General features: G+C 56.7%; 2 long non-coding RNA genes across 4 annotated transcripts; one reads left to right on the forward strand and one right to left on the reverse strand.

Annotated features, from left to right (window-relative positions):
• Positions 1 to 3911: 3911 nt before the first annotated feature.
• Positions 3912 to 5687, reverse strand: LOC102018765. The gene is made up of 2 exons (XR_264741.2): positions 5557 to 5687; positions 3912 to 4706 (listed from the first exon to the last, which is right to left on the reverse strand). It is a non-coding gene; the product is annotated as an uncharacterized LOC102018765 (long non-coding RNA).
• An 8-nt stretch (positions 5688 to 5695) lies between these two features.
• LOC102018973 lies at positions 5696 to 10645 on the forward strand. Of its 3 annotated transcripts, XR_001232039.1 has the most exons (4): positions 5696 to 5976; positions 6449 to 6607; positions 6780 to 6861; positions 9819 to 10645. It is a non-coding gene; the product is annotated as an uncharacterized LOC102018973 (long non-coding RNA). The 3 variants fall into 3 exon arrangements; XR_001232040.1 differs by lacking the exon at positions 6780 to 6861; XR_001232041.1 differs by lacking the exon at positions 6780 to 6861 and having other exon boundaries at positions 10325 to 10645.
• Positions 10646 to 10688: the final 43 nt, after the last annotated feature.

Consider the following 10688-nt stretch of genomic DNA (forward strand, 5'->3'; position numbering starts at 1 on the left):
GCCCCACGTCCCCTCCGCTTGTCAGCCAGGCGGCACAGGTGATTGCCTCTGTCCTTGCGACTGGGGCAGCAGGAACGTGGCACGCAGATGTCTCCCCGAATGCTGATGCCGCTTCCCTTGGGCACACACCCAGGATAGGGTCATGGTCTACTATCCGGGTTTTCGTGGGGCTCCCGTATTGTTCTGTAGAGCGGCTGCCCTGATTTCCATTCCCACCAGCAGTGGCAAAGCCTCCCATTCCTGCGTCTCTGGGGGGAGGCTGTGTTTGCGTTCTGCCAGAGCCCAGCATGTGTGCCTCCTCTCCCCGCCCTGGCTGAGGGGAGACGTGCCACCCTCAACAGTCCACTCCATCCTGAAAGCTATAGGCTCGGTGGGCCTGGAAATCCTTAGGAGCCAAGAAGAAATGCTTCCTGTTGAATTAGAGGCTCAGATGGCCCGGGGCCCCCTGGGGTCCTTACATCGAGCCTGCAGGCAGGCACAGGGCTCACTGTACTGCCGGGGTGACTTGTGAGCGCCGCGGGGTGACACAACTATTGCGACGCCACAGTGGGGGCAGCGATGAAGCCTGAACCCAGGGAGTACCTGCAGCCTGTGGTACCCCGATGACTCTTGTTCGCATTCGCTCAGGCCAGGGTGGGAGCAGGATTCAGATTCCTCTGCACCTCCCTGAGACGCTGAGCTTCCGTCAGAGCAGTGTGGGTCACACTGCCCGACACCTGTTCCCGCGGGGCTCTAACGTGCTTCCGGGGCAGCCTTCAGGCCGCTTCTCCTCCTCTGGGAGCGGGGAGACTGTGGCCACCCCGTAGAGAGCACCATGAACTCGGACCCTCTGTGAGGGACGTGGGAGGGAAAGGGGCCACATACCCGCTCCAGGGTGGCACCCCAGGCCCGACTGCCTCTTGCCTTACTCTGCCTCCTCTCGGGAGAGATGCCCGCAGCTCAGCGACCGCCCAGGCGGGGTGCGGGAGGCACGGCTGGCTTGGTTCCACACTGGCTGTCTCCGTCACCTCACGTGGCCACGCTGTGACGTGAGTTTCAGGGAGCGGACACGACATTGCCCCGACAGCACGGTGGCCGACATCCCTGACCACCTTCCTCCCCATCTGGGCACACTCTGTAGACGGTGGGGCCGGGCTGGGCCAGGCCGACCCTGCCCTTCAGTTTTCCGGTCTGGGCCCCGCTTGGCCCGGCAGGGGGAGGCGCCCCTCTCCCAGTGGGCCGCGGCGGGGCAGAGGACTCCCCCCCCCGTTTGGGTGCCACCCCAGCCCTTCCCCAAGTCCCACCTCCCCCCGTGGTCACAGCTGCACACTGACTGTCCTCTGACAAGTGACCTCCCCGGCCGCTGCTTCCTTTAACCTGGGCCGGCCTCTGTGATGTCCTCCCATTAAATGCTCTCCAGCCGGCTTTCCTGTAAGGACGGGGCCAGGGAGAGCCCTGCTGGGAGGGGCCTTAGCCAGCGACCGTAGGGGCAGCAGGTGCAGGCCGGGAGCTGGGGGGCAATCGGCCAGCCCCCTGGACAGCGCCATCTCTGGGCTACGGCTGGGCAGAGTGGCTGGCATGTGACTGTGCTCCAGGGACTCAGTGTGGGCCTCTCTGCGACAGAGCCCCCAGGGCACCGCAGGTAGCTGTTGTCTCGGGGTGGGATGGGTCCTCAACAGCTCTGTCACTCCACGGACAGGTGGGCTTTGTGCTCCTCCCCACTGGGCGTCTGAAAGCAGAACCAGTCCCTTTGGGATGGAGTGAGTCTCCGGGGTCCGGGACAAGCAAAGAAACTGCCGAAGGCACCCGGATCCCCGAGACCACTGCGTCCCTCCCTTAGCAGCAGACAGCACCTAGGACTCAGCAATTCCGCTTGTCTCTCCCTCCTGGGCAGGGCGTGAGGGGGGCGGCCTCAGGCAGGTGTGTGCTGGCAAAGGAGGAGGAAGGAGAGCAGGGGCGGTGCCCTCCCTCCCATGCAGGCCCTCGGACGCCAGCTGTGTCTCATGTGAGGGGTACAAGAAGGAAAACCAAGAGTTTAGTGAGAGGGCTCTGCAGGGCTGTGTGCACGTCGGGAGCCACATACTGGTCCCAGGAGAATGCCACCCTCTTTCCCCCAAAATAAGACCTAGCCAGAACACATACCAGCCTTGAAAGCCAGAGAGCAGAAAGGCCAGCCCCGTCAGCCCTGCCCGCCCTTCCCACCCTCGCTGTCCTGCTTGGTGGCCGTAAGGGAGGGAAGGCCGGCATAAGCTGATTGGGGCTGGCATTTCTGGTCTCTATTTTTTGAGGCTGATTATTTCCCAGCTAGGTCTTATTTTCGGGGAAACACAGTACGTGTGAAGCCTCAGCAGCAGTGTGGAAACAAGCTGTGCTGTGTGTGATATCAGGAGGGTCCGATGGGAAGTTGTGCGGCTGACGGCATCTGAGAAATCAGCCTGCGTGTGGACCAGGTCAGACGGGAAGACATGCACAAGGGGAAAATCACTGCTGAGCTGCAGGCTGGGCTTGGGAGAGATTCTGAAATTTTCCACCTGTTCTGAGGTGTTACTGCTCCCTCTCGCCACCGGAGGAGGAGGCAAAAGATGGGTCGGGAAACATTAGTAAACCTGGGTGTGAAATTAGTTGGGTCGGAGGGAGCCCACTGTGAGTGTGCTTGAGACTGGCGATCTGGTCCTGTAGGCCAGGGTGGGCAGGATTCTAGGTTCTGCAAGTTCCCACGGTCACAGAGGGTGGCTCTCCCCCAGGGCACCCTGCTCGCACGCCAGGGCTCTAAAGAGCAGGCACAAGCTGACTGGGAGTGGCTGTGACCCGCATGTGGCCTGTGCCAGGCGCCCGGCATCTCTGAGGTAGGTTCCGAGGGCAGCTGCCGGGCTGCAGGTGATGCCCAGGGCTTTGCTTCAGACCCCACCCTGCCGTGGGTCGTGGCCCCTGTCTCTGCCTCTGCCCCTCTGTGTGCGCACGGTGGGGAGGCAACGGCCAGGAGCTGGGATCTGCCTGCTTATCAGTGGCCTGGTCGGTTCCTGGGTCACCTGGAGGCGACAGTGCTTTGGAAACCCGTTTCCTGGGTGGCCTGCGGGACTGGGGACTGTGGCAGCGGTGCAGGTGATGCAGAGAAGGCCAGGGTACCTACTTCTCCAGATGGGACGTGGGCCTGGGAAGATGCGTGTGGAGGGCGGCTCTGGCGGTCTGCTCCAGCACTCGGTGTGACATGAGCTGGGGCACCGTGTCCTTCGGGGCCAGGCGCGACGCTCTGTGAGGACCCTCTGACCAAGGGTCCCGCTGGGCTCTGGCTCCGCAGGGAGAGGGGACACGGCCGTAGGTCCTTCCTCCCTGCTTTCCTGCAGGCAGAGGCCTGCGGGACCCTTGCACCTGCCGGCGACGGCCTCATCTCATCCCACAGCCCGTGAGGTAGATGCTCCTCCCCCTGTCACAGGAAGCCGACCAACTGAAGACAGAGGGGCTGGGCATGGGAGCAGGGTTCTGGGTGCTGGTCCAGAAGTGCTGCAGGGGGGGGCGGTGGGGGAAGAGGATGAGGAGGACTTGCTCCTGGCCCTATGTGGTCAACATTTGAAGCTCTCCATCTCCTGCACTTTCAGTCGTGTGAGGAAAATGCTCCCCAAACCCCCAAGACAAAAACGCGGTGAGGCTTTCCCTCCCCACCCTGCAGTGAGGAGGCAGCAGCACCGGGAGCAAGGCGGGCTTCAGGGCCGGCCACACTCCTCCAGGGCCGGGACTGACAGCCCAGGCCTCACCTCGCACCTTGCACCCCAGGGTTTCGGGGCGGAGGGTTGTGTGTGGGGAGAAGCTGAGTGTACTTGGGAGGCCCAGGAGCACAGTCCAGCGGTCTGAGTGCCACGCACACCATCCAAATTCGGCTAAAAATACATGTCAAAAAGGCTGGAAGAAATATACAACTGGTGGAGTCTGGGAGGTGGGATAGTAAGAGCTATTTTCCTCCTATTTATCTGCATTTTCCCAGGCATCTAAAATGCACATTTCACTTATGACAGGAAAATATATGCGCTCTATGTCTTGGTTTTAAAAAATACGGCTTCAAAGAAGCCTGTGTGCCTCTTGGTTTCCGGGGGCGCCCTGGACCTGTCCCTGGGGGTGCCGTGTGGCCACAGGCGGTGTGTGCAGACCCGTGTGCGGTGCTGCATCTAAGGACAGAGTTCTTGGAAACCAGACCGCTGCTGCGTGAGGGGCGCCGGTCCGGAGTCGGCTCCCAAAGGCACACGGGAGCGGGCACAGGGCCCACCTGCCAGGGTCCCAGGGGTGCCTCGTCCCCGGCCCACACCCCAGCACAAGGGCACCACGCCTGAGACGGCCGGCGGGGCTGAGGTGAGCCTGCACCATCCCGGGCATGGTGGGCTGCGAGCCGGAGACCGGGTGTGGGTGTGCCAGGCCCTTGGCCCCGCCCGCCACCTCGCAGCCTCAGTCGTCCAGGTGCTGCTCCTCCCAGGTGGACGTGGGGATGGCGCTGTAGGGGTCCATGATGACCTTGGCGCAGCGGATGATCATCACGACCAGGAAGAGGCAGAGGAAGACGAAGCAGGCCAGCGTCAGGCCCTTGTCCACGTCGACGTACGCGGGCTCAGGCGTGGGCTCCTCCATCGTGCAGCGGCAGCCGTGGGCTTCTCGGGCTCGGGCTCGGGCTGGCCGGGTACCATCTTCCACGCCCGCGGGAGCCGCAGTGGCAGGAGGCGTCACGGCCGCTGGTCCACTCCCTGGAGTGACAGCTTCCACTCAGGCCACCAGGCAGGGAGCAGGGGCTTCCCTCCTGGGACCCACAGGCACTGCCCACAGCCTGGGTTCACAGGGGAGCGGGATGCATGTGGGGGCACAACGGGGAGCCCAGGAGTGTGGCCTGGGGTGCCGCCTTGAGGAGGAGGCTGAGGCCATGCCGTCTGCTCAGCTGGGCTTTCCAGTCCACCCCTTTGTAGGTGGATCTGAGTGCTGAGCCAGCATGAGGTGGACGGAAGGGAGGCCACTGTCCAGAAGGGCTGGGGGCCGAGTCGCTGCAGCCCCTTCCCTCCTAGCCTCGCTGCGGGGGTGAGGGGAGGCTGGGTGGGGACCGTCGGCAGCCCCACCCTGCCCTCGGTCACCTGCTGTCACTCACTGGCTGTCGTTCATCCTGGGGCACTCAGTGACCCGGCTCCCAGGGGAGGGGGTTATCTGTCCTGCCAGCCAAGATCCAGCACAGCCACAGGTCCCTGGGGACCGCAGCCTCGGAGGTCAGCTCCCTGGGGCCTGGCCCGGCTCCCGGGGGAGCCCCCACACGGCCACCCCACCCTCACAGAGACTGTCCTGTGCTGTGTGTCCACGCAGTTTACTGTGAAACCTCACGACAGCCGGGAAGCAACAGCCAGGCATCCCTAATGTGGAAACTGAGTCCCAGAGAGGGACAGGACTAGCCCAGATCCCAAGCCCCAGGTCTCTAGGGGAAGGCAAAATGGGGACCCCCCCCCGCCCCAAGCTTTGTGAGAGTCTCCGCATAGGTCCTGGGCCAGCTGAGCCTGGCACACTGCGACCACAGACAACTGCGTGCCCTCTCAGACTGCTCCCAGGGACACTGACCTGCGGGCTGGTCACCACCTCATAAGGACCCTGGCTCGGGCGGCTCTGGCAGGGAGGGAAGGTGTCCAGACATCACAGCCGGGAGCGGTGGATGCGGTGTGGCCGTCCCACGGGGCGCAGCGGGCCGGCAGGGCTGAAACGGAAGGATCTGTTACTTCCTGCGATTCTGGCTGTGCCCTGCGCGGCCGGAAGGGCAGCCCGGCAGCTGCTCCCAGGGTGGGTGGGGGCGGCTCCCTCTGTCACCCATGCCGGCTTTTATTTCCTTCTCTTTTAGCATGTAAAGAGAGTGTAGCAGGATACAGCACAACATTCCCTCTCCGGCTCTCTGAGTATGGTGTGAGGTACACCCTGAGCACCGTGTGGCCACCCCGTCCCCGGGACCTCTCCTCGGCACACACCGAAACTCTGTTCGGTTAATCGGTAAGTTTCCACTCTCCCCACCCCCAGCCCTTGGCAACCACCATGCTGCTTCCCATCCATGTGAACTCGACCACCCTGGGCCCCGGTACGTTACGGGTTGTATCTAGAGTTCCCCCCAAGGCCTCAGGTGCTCACAGGTGGGGATTTGGGGAGCTGCCTGGATCTGGAGTTGTGATGCGGGGACTAAGGGTGGTGGGGTGCTGAGTTAGTCCGCTGACTGAGTTAGCACAGTTCTGGGTGTGGATGCTGGGAGCCCCACCCTGGGCGTGGGGGCACCAGGTTTGGAGCCTGAGGCCTGGGTGGAGAGAAGGCAGCGTGCTGCCCACTGCTTGCCTCCTCCTTTGCCATGAGCTGTTCTCCGCCAGGGCTGCCTGCCTTGGAGCCAGCCAACGGCGGGCTGAAACCTCTGAGGCTGTGAGCTGGATAAACCCTTCCTCCCTTAACTTCAGTGTCCGGTGTTTTGTGTCGGCAGCGAGAAAAGTAACTGAGACTTTTGCCAGCGGAGACATTCGCCACCGGCCCTTTTGTGTCGGCTTGTGTACAGGACGGTTCGACAGGAGAACGGCGTCCGTTTAACTGTTCATTTGGACGGAGCCTCCGCGGCTGAGGATAACGCACTTTAATCCTGACGGTTAGTGTTCTTAGAAGTTGCACCCACCCGAGGACGCTTCTGTCCACGGGCAAAGGGTGAGAGGGGCTGCTAACCTCCAGCCTTGAGAGCTCCTATCCGCCTTTTTTACTGCTGCCGATTTGGGGGAAAATGTTTCCTAGAGGCTTTTTTCCTTCACATTTTATTTAAACAGTGCCCAACGTACAGAAAAGCTGAAGAATGTTCCAGACAGCAGACACACATATGTCCATCACTGAGACTGACAACTGTTAATGGTTTGCTACCTTTCATTTATTCATACTTACCCACCTATCACCGTTATTTCCCCCGCCCCGGTACTGGGTATTGAACCTAGAACCTCCACATTGAGCTACACCCCAGCCCTTTATTTATTTATTGTTTCTGTTTTACTCTGAGATAGGATCTCAGTAAGTTCCTAAATTACCCAACCTGGGTTTGAACTTTAGGTCCTCCTGCCTCAGCCTCCCAGAGTTCTGGGATTACAGGTGTGCTCCACCATACCTGGCTTTCTACTTTTTTTGTCTTTTTGAGATGGGGTTTTCATTACACAGTTCAGGCTGGTTTGAAAGCACTTTGTAGCCCAGGCTGGCCTTGAACGCACAATGATCCTCCTGCCTCAGCCTCGCGAGCGATGGGATTATAGGAGTGCACCACCAGGCCTGCCTGGCTTATTTTTTTAAAATACATTTCAAAGCCAGACACATGTCCATACACTTCAAAGCACTTAAGTATGTATCCTGTTAGCTAGAATTCAGTATTTAAATTCTTTAAAATTTACATACAGTGAAATGTATAAATATTTTGTATTATTTTTGAGATTTGACAAATCCATATGCCCTAGTAACTCCTGGGTTAGTTTTAATTTTCATTTCTTATATGGAATGAGGTCACATGCCTTTCATAAGTTTATAATCCATTTGTATTTCTTGTTATGTGAACTCCATTAATATCCTTTATCCATGTTTTCTACAGGACTTTTTTGGTCTCTCTCTCTTTTTTGACCTTGGAGGCAGAGGATTTAGATAAACGTATTTATTTTATTTGCTTGTTTAATATTATTTTATTTCACTTGTATTTTTTCCTTTATTCTGACTTGTAACTCTCTTTTTCTCTTCCACCACCTGATTTTGGTCACCAGCATGAATTTTCTCTCTCTTTTTTACATTCACCTGATACATAAAAATATAACTTGTACATGTTAATGGAGTGCTGTGTACTGTTTAGATACGTGTATACATGCGTAATACTTCAGTCAGGCAAACATCTATTTCCTCAAACACCATTTTTTTATTGTGAGAAATCTCAAAATCCTTCCCTCTTCTTCCTGAGGCAGCCGTGCGTTGTGTCTGTGGCTGCCCTGCTGGGCAGTAGCCCACGGGGCTTCCTGCTCCTGCCTGACTGTACCTTGGCACCCACGATGGCCCTTCCCTGCCCTCCGCAGGATGAGCTGTTAACTGTCTGCCTTTGCTCTTTAAAATGTGCTTCCGGTCCTGTAATTTGAACTGCCCACCTCACGTGTCTTCTTATTCCCAGGTGTTAGGCACTGAGTCCCCTCCTTTCCCTGCCGTCAGTTCTGTTGGGGCTGCAGGGCAGCGTACATGACATGCAAGTCCTGTTGCTACTCTGAGCCCACCTTAGTCTCTTCTCAGTTTTAGGGTTAAGTCTCTTTAAGGCCACCCAGGGTCTTTGGGCTGAAGTAGTTCCTGTCATCTGCCTGTGGCTATAGATTGTATGTAGCATTGTATGTAGAAGGTCTTAACTGTTGACTCCTTTGAAAAATAATGTACATTTTTCTCTGCCTCAGTGGGTTTCTCTTTGTCTTTGGTTTTTAAAAGTTTGACCACGGCCAGGCATGGTGGTGCACACCTGTAATCCCAGCACTCAGGAGGCTGAGGCAGGAGGAGCCTTACGAGTTCGAGACCAGCCTGGGCTGCAAAGTGAGCTCAAGGCCAGCCTGAACTGCATAGCGAAACCCTGTCTCAAAAAAAAAAAAAAAAAAAGTTTGACCATGGATGCAGAGAGGACCTCTGCTGTCTCATGTGACATCTCACTGGCTTTAGGAAATCCTTGATGGTCTTGAGACACTCATTTGTCCTCTTACCTCCCTTCCCTTTCTGGTACCTGAGTACACTTTGACATTTCCACTACGTCTTGTTTTATTATGCGTTCTTTCCGCATTTTTCCCTTTTTATGCTGTGGCCTGAGTATTTTCTGCTGAACTAACTTCCAGTTCATTAATCTCTTCTGTTGTGGCTGCCTGTCTACTAAACTGTCATTACAGCCACACTTTTCTGTTTTAGAATTTCTAATCGATCCTTTAGAACAATGTCAACTCTCCACTGACTGTTCGCACTGGGTGTTTTGTTCTCTTGAGCAGCTGACCATGTCTTCAGAGTCCACCTTGGATAACTGCAGTACCAGGCTCATCTGCGGTCCGCCTATACCGTTTACTTTTCCTTTCGGCTGTTTCTTGGTGCGGCTGGTGACAGCTCCGGCGGGTTACTGAACCCGCTGCTCTGGATGGTGCGCGCCGCTTGCTCCGGGAGCGGGCTGGGGCCAGGCACAGCACCCTAACCCCGGGCGGGAGAGCCAGCTGGAGCTGGGGCTCACCGCTCAGGAGCTGGTGTCTCCTCAGGTCTGACCGCAGCTCTAGGGTGTTGCTGTCTGGGTTCCAACCTGAGGACCGGGGGTTTCCTGGGCCTGTCCTTCCCAGCGTGTCTTGAACTCTTCTCCTCAGTGCCTAGGGACAGCAGAAAGCGCTGCGGGGCAGCTCGGGGTCATTCAGCCACCGGTGTTCGACTGTGCGCTGTGGACGCGAATGCAGGAGGCCTGGGGATTTCAGTCGTTCGCTGACCTCCGGGGACGGCATGGCCAGTGCGGGCAATGACCACACATACATTTTTCAGTGTTCTGCTATGCCCTTGCTCTAGGATTTTAAAAATTTTATTTTTAATTGACATGATAATGGTCCGTGTGGTACATTTTGATACATGTATATAATTTGTAATGATAAAACCAAAGTATTTAGTTTATCTGTCATCTCAAACATCCATCATTTCTTTGTGTTGGGAGCATTCAAAATCATTTATTTTAGCTGTGTGGAAATATGCAGTAAGTATCATCAAGTACAAGCGACCCACTGCACTGTGACACTGAACTTACTGCTCTGATTTAACTCTGTCCTTGATAACCAACCTTGCTCCTCCCCTAGCCCGGGACCCTTCCTACATCGGGAAATGACTCTGCTTTCTTCTTCTGCGACAGCAGTGTATTTACCCTCTGCGTATGAGTGAGAACATGAGGCCTTCGTCTTCCTGTGCCTGGCTTACTTCATTTAACATAGCCCCCTTCAGGCTCAGCCATGCTACCGTGAGGGACAGGATTTCTCTCCGTTTTAAGGCTGAATCGTTGTCTATTGTGTATATACCATACTCCTTGTTCATCTGTGAACACCCGAAGGGATTCCTCTGGGATTCTGAAAGGTGTCCATCGCAGCATGCTTGTAACAGTGAAAATCTGGGGACAATGGGATAGTTAGACAGAGAAGGTGTTTCTGTGTCGAGGAATCCTCCAAGGCAATTAAAGAGAAACACCCGGGGGACAGGAGGTGCTTGAAGTGAAAAAAAGTAAGCCGAGGAATGACACACAGAGGGACCTGTCGCGTATGTAAAGGGAAAAGGAGCTGCACACTCTTGCATGTGCATGTGTGTGTTCCAGGCAGGAGGCCTGTGCTCTGCCCTCTGCTGCATCAAGACCTGCTGCTGCTTTGATTGCTTCACCAGCTGAGAAGTAAGACCCAGAGAGATGCAGACCTAATGGAACAAGCACCGTGCCCCCGGCGCAGCTCGCCATGGCGGTGGCCGTGCTAGTTGTCTCTTCCTTCTAAGCAGTAGCTCCTCGTTTGACAGCTCCCGCCTTCATTCAGCGCCTGCCCCTGCGCAGCTATGCGTTTCCTACCGTGGATGCCTGGAACCTCCAGGGTTCCTCGCACTGGACTTTTCTTTTTCCCACTTATTTTAATAAAAATAGTCTGAAGAACTCTGCCCCTGAAATGAATTCTACGTGTATTTCATGTGTTACC

This window comes from Chinchilla lanigera, unplaced genomic scaffold (assembly GCF_000276665.1).
Source record: "Chinchilla lanigera isolate Chin_1 unplaced genomic scaffold, ChiLan1.0 scaffold00132, whole genome shotgun sequence".
Lineage (NCBI taxonomy): Eukaryota > Metazoa > Chordata > Mammalia > Rodentia > Chinchillidae > Chinchilla > Chinchilla lanigera.